This window comes from Pongo abelii, chromosome 15 (assembly GCF_028885655.2).
Source record: "Pongo abelii isolate AG06213 chromosome 15, NHGRI_mPonAbe1-v2.0_pri, whole genome shotgun sequence".
NCBI classification, from domain to species: domain Eukaryota; kingdom Metazoa; phylum Chordata; class Mammalia; order Primates; family Hominidae; genus Pongo; species Pongo abelii.
This window is the reverse complement of record NC_072000.2, coordinates 18,821,942-18,835,191: the sequence shown is the minus strand read 5'-3', so window position 1 is coordinate 18,835,191 and position 13,250 is coordinate 18,821,942.

The window sequence follows — 13,250 nt, the reverse complement described above, 5'->3', positions numbered from 1 at the left end:
AGGCACCTCTGTGGTGTGGAAGGGAAAAAAAAAAAAAACAGCGTGGCAAAAGTACCCATTGGGGCGAAAGTGCCTCCCAACCGCGCATGTGCGTGGCCCAGGGGATCCGGGGCATCACTGTTTTATGGTCACGTAGCATCTCGGTCCCAATGGGGGCAGACAAAAGCGGAATTAATCTTGAAAGGGGAAGTCGAGGCACCTGTGTGCTGTGGAAGTATAAAAAATACAGCACAGCAGACGTCCTCCTACAGAGGAAAGTGCCTCCCCACCGCACATGAGGGGGATCCAGGGGACTCTGTGCATCCCTGATCCTTACCCATGGAGTGCCTCAGGGCCACGGGGTCCAGCCCAAGGTGGCGGGAAGCCTTGAAACGGGAAGTGAAGTCACCTCTGTTGTGGAAAGAAAACACAAACGGCGAGGCAGAGGTCCCACCCCAAGGGTGAAAGTGCTTCCCCACCATGCATGCGAGTGGACGAGGGGACTCTGGGCATCGCTGGTTAGCACCCATGGAAGGGCTCGGTCAGCCCAAGGCAGCAGGGAGTATTGAAAGAGGAGGTGGAGGCATCTGGGTTGTGGAAGAAAAAAACAAATGGTGAGGCAGAGGTCCCACCCAGGGGGCAAAAGTGCCTCCCCACTGCACATTAGTGGGTGTTAGAGGATCCTGTGAGTATCTGGTTCATGCCCACAGACTCTCGGGCCACGTGGGGCAGCCAAAGATGCAGGAAAGCTTGAAAGGGGAGGTCAAGGCATCTGTGAGGTGTGAAAGGAAAAAAAATGGTGCAGCAGAGGTCCCACCCAAGGGCGAAGTGCCTCCCAAATGAGAATGCGTGGGGCCCAAGGCATCCTGGGCATCCCTGATTCATGCACCCAGACTGTCTCAGGCCCATGGGGGACAGCAAAAAGAGGCAGGAAGGCTTGAAATTGGAGGTCAAGGCACCTGAGTGTTTTGGAAGGGAAAAAAAATCGTGGCATAGTTCCCCCTAAAGAGAAAGTGTCTGTCAACAGCGCGTGTGTGGGGTGCAGGGGTTTTCCTGGGCATCCCTGGTTCATGCCTACAGAGTGTCTCGGGCCCACATGGAGTTGTCCAAATCGGAGGGAGTTTTGAAATAGGAGGTGGAGGCACCTATGTGGGGTGGGAAAAAAAAAACAGCATGGCAGAATTACCCCAAGGGGCGAAAGTGTCTCCCAAACATGCATGTGCATGGACCAGGTGATCCGGGGCATCCCTGGTTCATGCACAAGAAGCATCTCGGGCCCAGAGGGGTCAGCCCAAACTGGCAGGAATGCTTGAAATGGGAAGTCGAGGCACCTGTGTGGTGTGGAAGGAAGAAAATACGGTGCGGCAGACATCCCCCCACAGAGGAAAGTGCCTCCATCTGCGCATACGCCAGGTCCAGGGGTTCCTGGTCATGTTTGATTCATGCCCACGGACAGTATTGGCCTCACGAGGGGTAGCCCAAAGCGGCAGGAAGGCTTGAAAGGGGAGGTCGAGGCACTTGTGTGGTGAGGAAGAAAAAAAAAGATGCAGCAGAAGTTCCCCACGGGCAAGAGTGTATCCCAACCACCCATACGTAGAGAGCCGGGGATCCTGGTCATCCCAGATTCTTGCACAAAGAGCACTTCAGCCCATGGGACAAGCCCAAGGAGGGAGGAAGGCTTGAAAGGGGAGATGCTGGCTCCAATGTTGTGAAAGGAAAACACAAAGGGCAAGGGAGATGTCCCTCCCACACTGGCGAAAGTGCCTCCCCACTGTGCATTCACGGAGCCCAGGGGACTCTGGGCTTCCCCGAGCAGTGCCCAAGGAGTGATTTCAGCACACGATGTCCAGCCCAAGGTGTCAGGAAGCCTTAAAAGGGGAGGTGGAGGCACCTGTGTGGTGGAAGAGAAACAAATGGCGAGGCAGAGGTCGCTTTGAGGCCTATGCTGGGAAATGAAATATCTTCATCTAAAAACTAGACAGAAGTATACTCAGAAACTTCTGTGTGATGAGTGCATTCAACTCACAGACTTGAACGCTCCTTTTGAAAGAGCAGTTAGGAAACACTCTTTTTGTAGAATCTGCAAGTGGACATTTGGAGCGCTTTGAGGCCAATTCTGGAAAAGGAAATATCTTCACATAAAACTAGACAGAAGCATTCTCAGAACTTCTTTGTGATGAGTGCATTCAACTCACAGACTTGAACCTTTCCTTTGAAAGAGCAGTTTTGAAACATTCTTTTTGTAGAATCTGCTAGTGTATATTTGGAGCGCAGTGAGGCCTATGCTGGGAAATGAAATATCTTCACCTAAAAACTAGACAGAAGGATTCTCAGAAACTACTGTGTGAGGAGTGCATTCAACTCACAGACTTGAACGTTCCTTTTGATAGAACAGTTTTGAAACACTCCTTTTGTAGAATCTGCAAGTGTTTATTTCGAGCGCTTTGGGGTCTATGCTGGAAAAGGAAATATCTTCACATAAAAACTAGACAGAAGCATTCTCAGAAACGTCTTTGTGAAGAGTGCATTCAACTCACAGACTTGAACCTTCCTTTCGAAAGAGCAGTTTTGAAACACTCTTTTTGTAGAATCTGCAAGTGTTTATTTAGAGTGCTTTGAGGCCTATGCTGGAAATGGAAATATCTTCACATAACAACTAGACACAAACATTCTCAGAAACTTCTATGTGATGAGTGCATTCAACTCACAGACTTGAATATTCCTTTTGAAACAGCAGTTTTGAAACACTCTTTTTGTAGAATCTGCAAGTGGATATTTGGAGAGCTTTGAGGCCCATGCTGGGAAAAGGAATATCTTCACCTAAAAACTAGACAGAAGCATTCTCAGAAACTTCTTTGTGATGAGTGCATTCAACTCACAGACTTGAACGTTCGTTTTGAAAGAGAAGTTTTGAAACATTCTTTTTGTAGAATCTGCAAGTGGATATTTGGAGAGCTTTGAGGCCTATGCTGGGAAAAGGAAGATCTTAACCTAAAAACTAGACAGAAGCATTCTCAGAAACTTCTGTGTGATGAGTGCATTTAACTCACAGATTTGAGCGTTCCTTTTCATAGAAGAGTTTGGAAACACTCCTTTTGTAGAATCTGCAAGTGTTTATTTGGAGTGCATTGAGGCCTATGCTGGAAAAGGAAATGTCTTCACATAAAAGCTAGACAGAAGCATTCTCAGAATCTTGTTTGTGGTGACTGCATTCATGTCACAGAGTTAAACCTTCTTTTTGATAGAAGAGTTTTGAAACTCTCTTTTTGTAGAATCTGCAAGTGAATATTTGGAGTTGTTTGAGGCCAATGCTGGAAAAGGAAATATCTTCACATAAAAACTAGACAGAAGCATTCTCAGACACTTCTTTGTGATGAGTGCATTCAACTCTCAGACTTGAACCTTTCTTTTGAAAGAGCAGTTTTGAAACACTCTTTCTGTAGAATCTGCTAGTGTATATTTGGAGCGCACGGAGGGCTATGCTGGGAAATGAAATACCTTCACGTAAAAACTAGACAGAAGGATTCTCAGAAACTACTGTGTGATGAGTGCATTCAACCCACAGACTTGAAAGTTCCTTTTGATAGAATAGTTTTGAAACACTCTTTTTGTAGAATCTGCAAGTGTTTATTTCGAGCGCTTTGAGGCCTATGCTGGAAAAGGAAATATCTTCACAAAAAAACTAGACAGAAGCATTCTCAGAAACTTCCTTGTGTTGAGTGCATTCAACTCACAGACTTGAACGTTCCTTTTAAAAGAGCAGTTTTGAAACACTCTTTTTGTAGAATCTGCAAGTGGATATTTGGAGCGCTTTGAGACCTATGCTGGGAAAAGAAATATCTTCACCTAAAAACTAGACAGAAGCATTCTCATAAACTACTGTGTGATGAGTGCATTCAACTCACAGACTTAAAAGTTCCTTTTGATAGAACAGTTTTGAAACACTTCTTTTGTAGAATCTGCAAGTGTTTATTTCGAGCGCTTTTGGGCCTATGATGGAAAAGGAAATATCTTCACATAGCAACGAGACAGAAGCATTCTCAGAAACTTCTTTGTGACGAGTGCATTCAACTGATAGACTTGAACGTTCCTTTGAAAGAGCAGTTTGGAAACACTCTTTTTGTAGAATCTGCAAGTGTTTATTTAGAGCGATTTGAGGCCTATGCTGGAAATGGAAATATCTTCACATAACAACTAGACACAAACATTCTAAGAAACTTCTTTGTGATGAGTGTATTCACCTCACAGACTTGAACTTTCCTTTTCAAAGAGCAGTTTTGAAACACTCTTTTTGTAGAATCTGCACGTGGATATTTGGAGAGCTTTGAGGCCCATGCTGGGAAAAGGAATATCTTAAACTAAAAACTAGACAGAAGCATTCTCAGAAACTTCTGTGTGATGAGTGCATTCAACTCACAGACTTGAGCGTTCCTTTTCATAGAAGAGTATGGAAACACTCCTTTTATAGGATCTGCAAGTGTTTATTTGGAGCGCTTTGAGGCCTAGGCTGGAAACGGAAATATCTTCACATAAAAGCTAGACAGAAGCATTCTCAGAATCTTGTTTGTGATGACTGCATTCTTGTCACAGTGTTAAACCTTCTTTTTGATAGAAGAGATTTGAAACGCTCTTTTTGTAGAATCTGCAAGTGGATATTTGGATGTGTTTGAGGCCAATGCTGGAAAAGGAAATATCTTCACATAAAAATTAGACAGAAGCATTCTCAAAAACTTCTTTGTGATGAATGCATTCAACTCACAGACTTGAACCTTCCTTTTGAAAGAGGAGTTTTGAAACACTCTTTTTGTACCATCTGCAAGTGGATATTTGGAGCACCTTGAAGCCTATGTTGGGAAATGAAATATCTTCACCTAAAAACTAGACAGAAATATTCTCAGAAACTTCTCTTTGATGAGAGCATTGAACTCACAGACTTGAACGTTCCTTTTGAAAAAGCAGTTTTGAAACACTCTTTTTGTAGAATCTGCAAGGGGATATTTGGAGCGCTTTGAGGCCTATGCTGGGAAAAGGAATATCTTCACCTAAAAACCAGACAGAAGCATTCTCAGAAACTTCTGCGTGACAAGTGCATTGAACTCACAGACTTGAGCATTCCTTTTCATAGAACAGTTTGGAAACACTCCTTTTGTAGAATCTGCAAGGGTATATTTAGAGCGCACTGAGGCCTATGCTGGGAAATGAAATATCTTCACCTAAAAACCAGACAGAAGTATTCTCAGAAACTACTGTGTGATGAGTGCATTCAACTCACAGACTCGAAAGTTCCTTTTCATAGAACAGTTTTGAAAAATTCTTTTGTAGAATCTGCAAGTGTTTATTTCCAACGCTTTGTGGCCTATGCTGGAAAAGGGAATATCTTCACATAACAACTAGACAGAAGCATTCTCAGAAACTTCTGTGTGATAAGTGCATTCAACTCACAGACTTGAGCATTCCTTTTCACAGAACAGTTTGGAAACACTCCTTTTGTAGAATCTGCAAGTGTTTATTTAGAGCGCTTTGAGGCCTATGCTGGGAAAGGAAATATCTTCACATAAAAACTAGACTGAAGCATTCTCAGAATCTTGTTTGTGATGACTGCATTCTACTCGCAGAGTTGAACCTTGTTTTCGATAGAAGAGCTTTGAAACTCTCTTTTTGTAGAATCTGTAAGGGGATATTTGGAGCTGTTCGAGCCCATTCTGGAAAATGAAATATTTTCACATAAAAACTAGACAGAAGCATTCTCAGAAACTTTTTGTGATGGGTGCGTTCAACTCACAGACTTGAACCTTTCTTTTGAAAGAGCAGTTTTGAAACACTGTTTTTGTAGAATATTCTAGTGTGTATTTGGAGCGCACTGAGGCCTATGCTGAGAAATGAAATATCTTCACCTAAAAACTAGACAGAAGGATTCTCAGAAACTATTGTGTGATGAGTGCATTCAACTCACAGACTTGAACGTTCCTTTTGATAGAACAGTTTTGAAACACTCCTTTTGCAGAATCTGCAGGTGTTTATTTAGAGCGCTTTGTGGCCTATGCTGGAAAAGGAAATGTCTTCACATAACAACTAGACAGAAGCATTCTCAGAAACTTCTTTGTGACAAGTTCATTCAACTCACAGACTTGAACGTTCCTTTTGAAAGAGCAGTTTTGAAACACTCTTTTTGTACAATATGCAAGTGTTTATTTAGAGTGCTTTGAGGCCTATGCTGGAAATGGAAATATCTTCTCATAACAAGTAGACACAAACATTCTCAGAAACTTCTGTGTGATGAGTGCATTCAACTCACAGACTTGAGCGTTCCTTTTCATGGAACAGTTTGGAAACCCTCCTTTTGTAGAATCTGCAAGTGTTTATTTGGAGCTCTTTGAGGCCTATGCTGGAAAAGGAAATATCTTCACATAAAAACTAGACAGAAGCATTCCCAGAAACGTCTTTGTGATGACTGCGTTCAACTCACAGACTTGAACCTTTCTTTTGAAAGAGCAGTTTTGAAACACTCTTTTTGTAGAATCTACTAGTGTATATTCGGAGCGCACGGAGGCCTATGCTGGGAAATGAAATATCTCCACCTAAAACTAGACAGAAGGATTCTCAGAAACCACTGTGTGATGAGTGCATTCAACTCACAGACTTGAACGTTCCTTTTGATAGAACAGTTTTGAAACACTCGTTTTGTAGAATCTGCAAGTATTTATTTTGAGCGCTTTGAGGCCTATGCTGGAAAAGGAAATATCTTCACATAAAAACTAGACAGAAACATTCTCAGAAACTTCCTTGTGTTGAGTGCATTCAACTCACAGAGTTGAAACTGACTTTTGATAGAGTAATTTGGAAACACTCTTTTTGTAATTTCTGCAAGGGGATAGTTGGAGCGACTGCGGCATCTAGTGGGAAAGGAAATACATGCAGATGAAAACTAGATAGAACCATTCTCAGAAACCTCCTTCGGAGGAGTGAATTCAACTCACAGACTTGAACGTTCCTCTTTAAAGAGCAGTTTTGAAACACTCTTTCTGTAGAATCTGCAAGAGGATATTTGGAGTGCTCTCAGGTCTATGCTGGAAAAGGAAATATGTTCACGTAAGAACTAGACAGAAGCATTCTCAGAAACCTCTGTGTGATTAGTCCATTCAACTCACAGACACGAACGTTCCTTTTGATATAACAGTTTTGTAACACTCCTTTTGTAAAATCTGCAAGTGTTTATTTGGAGGGCTTTGAGGCCTACGCTGGAAAAGGAAATATCTTCACATAAGAACTAGACAGAAGCATTCTCAGAAACTTCTTCATAATGAGAGCTTTCAACTCACAGACTTGAACGTTCCTTTTGATACAACAGTTTGTAAACACTCCTTTTGTAGAATCTGCAACTGTTTATTCGGAGCGCTTTGAGGATTACGCTGGAAAAGGAAATATCTTCACATAACAACTAGACAGAATCATTCTCAGAAACTTCTTTGCGATGAGTGCATTCAACACACAGACTTGAACCTTTCTTTTGAAAGAGCAGTTTTGAAACACTCTTTTGTAGAATCTGCTAGTGTATATTTGGAGCGCACTGAGGCCTATGCTGGGAAATGAAATATCTTCACCTAAAAACTAGACAGAAGGATTCTCAGAAACAACTGTGTGATGAGTGCATTCAACTCACAGACTTGAACCTTCCTTTAGAAAGAGGAGTTTTGAAACACTCTTTTTGTACAATCTGCAAGTGGATATTTGGAGCGCCTTGAAGCCTATGCTGGGAAATGAAATATCTTCAGCTAAAAACTAGACAGAAGCATTCTCAGAAACTTCTTTGCGATGCGTGCATTCAACTCACAGAGTTGAAACTGACTTCTGATTGTGTAGTTTGGAAACACTCTTTTAGTAATTTCTGCAAGAGGATATTTGGAGCGACTGCGGCATCTAGTGGAAAAGGAAATACATGCAGATGAAAACTAGATAGAACCATTCTCAGAAACCTCCTTCTGAGGAGTGAGTTCAACTCACAGACTTGAAAGTTCCTCTTGAAAGAGCAGTTTTGAAACACTCTTTCTGTAGAATATGCAAGTGGATATTTGGAGCGCTCTCAGGTCTGTGCTGGAAAAGGAAATATCTTCACATAAGAACTAGACAGAAGCATTCTCAGAAACTTCTGTGTGACGAGCGCATTCAACTCACAGACACGAACGTTCCTTTTGATAAAACAGTTTTGTAACACTCCTTTTGTAATATCTGCAAGTGTTTATTTGGAGGGCTTTGAGGCCTACGCTGGAAAAGGAAATATCTTCACATAAGAACTAGACAGAAGCATTCTCAGAAACTTCTTCATGATGAGAGCTTCCAACTCACAGACTTGAACGTTCCTTTTGATACAACAGTTTGGAAACACTCCTTTTATAGAATCTGCAACTGTCTATTCGGAGGGCTTTGAGGCATATGCTGGAAAACGAAATATCTTCACATAACACCTAGACAGAAGCATTGTCAGAAACTTCTTTGCCATGAGTGCATTCAACTCACAGACTTGAACGTTCCTTTTGAAAGAGCAGTTTTGAAACACTCTGTTTGTAGGATCAGCAAGTGGATATTTGGAGCACTTTGAGGCCTGTGCTGGGAAATGTCGTATCTTCACGTAAAAACTAGACAGAAGTATTCTCAGAAACTTCTGTGTGATGAGTGCATTCAACTCACAGACTTGAACGTTCCCGTTGAAACAGCAGTTTTGAAACACTCTTTTTGTAGAATCTGCAAGTGGATATTTGGAGCGCTTTGAGGCCTATGCCGGGAAAAGGAATATCTTCAAATAAAAACTAGACAGAAGCATTCTCAGAAACTTCTGCGTGATAAGTGCATTGAACTCACAGACTTGAGCATTCCTTTTCATAGAACAGTTTGGAAACACTCCTTTTGTAGAATCTGCAAGTGTTTATTTGGAGCGCTTTGAGGCCTATGCTGGAAAAGGGAATATCTTCACATAAAAATTAGACAGAAGCATTCTCAGAATCTTGTTTGTGACGACTGCATTCTACTCACAGGGGTGAACCTTCTTTTCGATAGAAGAGTTTTGAAACTCTCTTTTAGTAGAATCTGCAAGGGGATATTTGGAGCTGTTTGAGGCCAATTCTGGAAAATGAAATATCTTCACATAAAAACTAGACAGAAGCATTCTCAGCAACTTCTTTGTGATGAGTGCATTCAACTCAAAGACTTGAACCTTTCTTTTGAAAGAGCAGTTTTGAAACACTCTTTTTGTAGAATCTGCTAGTGTATATTTGGAGCACACTGAGGCCTATGCTGGGAAAGGGAATATCTTCACCTAAAAACTAGACAGAAGCATTCTCAGAAACTACTCTGTGATGAGTGCATTCAACTCACAGACTTGAACGTTCGTTTTGATAGAACAGTTTTGAAACACTCCTTTTCTAGAATCTGCAAGTGTTTATTTTGAGCGCTTTGTGGCCAATGCTGGAAAACGAAATATCTTCACATAAAAACTAGACAGAAGCATTCTCAGAAACTTCTTTGTGTCAAGTGCATTCAACTCACAGACTTGAACGTTCCTTTTGAAAGAGCAGTTTTGAAACACTCTTTTTGTAGTATCTGCAAGTGTTTATTTAGAGCGCTTTGAGGCCTATGCTGGAAATGGAAATATCTTCGCATAACAAGTAGACACAAACATTCTCAGAAACTTCTTTGTGATGAGTGCATTCAACTCACAGACTTGAACGTTCCTCTTGAAAAAGCAGTTTTGAAGCACTCTTTTTGTAGAATCTGCAAGTGGATATTTGGAGAGTTTTGAGGCCTATGCTGGGAAAAGGAATATCTTCAGCTAAAAACAAGACAGAAGCATTCTCAGAAACTTCTATGTGATGAGTGCATTCAACTCACAGACTTGAGCGTTCCTTTTCATAGAACAGTTTGGAAACACTCGTTTTGCAGATTTTGCAAGTGTTTATTTAGAGCGCTTTGAGGCCTATGCAAGAAATGGAAATATCTTCACATAACAAGTAGACACAAACATTCTCAGAAACTTCTTTGTGATGAGTGCATTCAACTCACAGACTTGAACGTTCCTTTTGAAAGAGCAGTTTTGAAACACTCTTTTTGTAGAATCTGCAAGTGGATATTGGGAGAGCTTTGTGGCCTATGATGGGAAAAGTAATATCTTCACCGAAAAACTAGACAGAAGCATTCTCAGAAACTTCTGTGTGATGAGTGCATTCAACTCACAGACTTGAGCATTCCTTTTCATCGAACAGTTTGGAAACCCTCCTTTTGTAGAATCTGCAAGTGTTCATTTGGAGCGCTTTGAGGCCTATGCTGGAAAAGGAAATATCTTCACATAAAAACTAGACTGAAGCATTCTCAGAATCTTGTTTGTGATGACTGCATTCTACTCATAGAGTTGAACCTTCTTTTCGATAGAAGAGTTTTGAAACTCTCTTTTTGTAGAATCTGCAAGTGGATATTTTGAGTTGTTGGAGGCCAATGCTGGAAAAGGAAATATCTTCACATAAAAACTAGACAGAAGCATTCTCAGAAACGTCTTTGTGATGACTGCATTCAACTCACAGACTTGAAAGATTCTTTTGAAAGAGGAGTTTTGAAACACTCTTTTTGTAGAATCTGCTAGTGTATATTTGGAGCACACAGAGGCCTATGCTGGGAAATGAAATATCTTCACCTAAAAACTAGACAGAATGATTTTCAGAAACTACTGTGTGATGAGTGCATTCAACTCACAGACTTGAACGTTCCTTTTGATAGAACAGTTTTGAAACACTCCTTTTGTAGAATCTGCAAGTGTTTATTTCGTGCGCTTTGAGGCCTATGCTGGAAAAGGAAATATTTTCACATAAAAACTAGACAGAAGCATTCTCAGAAACTTCCTTGTGTTGAGTGCATTCAACTCACAGAGTTGAAACTGACATTTGATAGAGTAGTTTGGAAACACTTTTTTTGTAATTTCTGCTAGGGGATAGTTGGAGCGACTGCGGCATCTAGTGGAAAAGGAAATACATGCAGATGAAAATTACATAGAACTATTCTCAGAAACCTCCTTCTGAGGAGTGAGTTCAACTCACAGACTTGAACGTTCCTCTTGAAAGAGCAGTTTTGAAACACTCTTTTTGTGGAATCTGTAAGTGGATATTTGGAGCGCTCTCAGGTCTACGCTGGAAAAGGAAATAGCTTCACAGAAGAACTAGACAGAAGCATTCTCCGAAACTTCTGTGTGACGTGTGCATTCAACTCACAGACACGAACGTTACTTTTGATATAACAGTTTTGTAACACTCCTTTTGTAATATCTGAATGTGTTTATTTGGAGGGCTTTGAGGCCTACGCTGGAAAAGGAAATATCTTCACATAAGAACTAGACAGAAGCATTCTCAGAAACTTCTTCGTGATGAGAGCTTTCAACTCACAGACTTGAACGTTCCTTTTGATACAACAGTTTGGAAACACTCCTTTTATAGAATCTGCAACTGTTTATTCGGAGCGCTTTGAGGCTTACGCTGGAAAACGAAATATCTTCACATAACAACTAGATAGAAGCATTCTCAGAAACCTCTTTGCGATGCGTGCATTCAACACACAGACTTGAACCTTTCTTTTGAAAGAGTAGTTTTGAAACACTCTTTTGTAGAATCTGCTAGTGTATATTTGGAGCGCACTGTGGCCTACGCTGGGAAATGAAATATCTTCACCTAAAAACTAGACAGAAGGATTCTCAGAAACAACTGTGTGATGAGTGCATTCAACGCACAGACTTTAACCTTCCTTTTGAAAGAGGAGTTTTGAAACACTCTTTTTGTACAATCTGCAAGTGGATATTTGGAGCGCCTTGAAGCCTATGCTGGGAAATGAAATATCTTCAGCTAGAAACTAGACAGAAGCATTCTCAGAAACTTCTTTGCGATGCATGCATTCAACTCACAGAGTTGAGACTGACTTTTGATAGAGTAGTTTGTAAACACTCTTTTTGTAATTTCTGCAAGTGGATATTTTTAGCGACTGCGGCATCTAGTGGAAAAGGAAATACATGCAGATGAAAACTACATAGAACCATTCTCAGAAACCTCCTTTTGAGGAGTGAGTTCAACTCACAGACTTGAACGTTCCTCTTGAAAGAGCAGTTTTGAAACACTCTTTTTGTAGAATCTGCAAGTGGATATTTGGAGCACTCTCAGGTCTATGCTGGAAAAGGAAATAGCTTCATATAAGAACTAGACAGAAGCATTCTCAGAAACTTCTGTGTGACGAGTGCATTCAACTCACAGACACGAACGTTCCTTTTGAGATAACAGTTTCGTAACACTGCTTTTGTAAAATCTGCAAGTGTTTATTTGGAGGGCTTTGAGGCCTAAGCTGGAAAAGGAAATATCTTCACATAAGAACTAGACAGAAGCATTCTCAGAAACTTCTTCATGATGAGAGCTTTCAACTCACAGACTTGAACGTTCCTTTTGATACAGAGGTTTGGAAACACTCCTTTTATAGAACCTGCAACTGATTATTCGGAGGGCTTTGAGGCATATGCTGGAAAAGGAAATATCTTCACATAAAAACTAGACAGAAGCATTCTCAGAAACTTCTTTGCGATGAGTGCATTCAACTCACAGACTTGAACGTTCCTTTTGAAAGAGCAGTTTTGAAACACTCTTTTGTAGAATCTGCTAGTGTATATTTGGAGCGCACTGAGGCCTATGCTGGGAAATGAAATATCTTCACCTAAAAACTAGACAGAAGGATTCTCAGAAACAACTGTGTGATGAGTGCAGTCAACTCACAGACTTGAACCTTCCTTTAGAAAGAGGAGTTTTGAAACACTCTTTTTGTACAATCTGCAAGTGGATATTTGGAGCGCCTTGAAGCCTATGCTGGGAAATGAAATATCTTCAGCTAAAAACTAGACAGAAGCATTCTCAGAAACTTCTTTGCGATGCGTGCATTCAACTCACAGAGTTGAAACTGACTTCTGATTGTGTAGTTTGGAAACACTCTTTTAGTAATTTCTGCAAGAGGATATTTGGAGCGACTGCGGCATCTAGTGGAAAAGGAAATACATGCAGATGAAAACTAGATAGAACCATTCTCAGAAACCTCCTTCTGAGGAGTGAGTTCAACTCACAGACTTGAAAGTTCCTCTTGAAAGAGCAGTTTTGAAACACTCTTTCTGTAGAATATGCAAGTGGATATTTGGAGCGCTCTCAGGTCTGTGCTGGAAAAGGAAATATCTTCACATAAGAACTAGACAGAAGCATTCTCAGAAACTT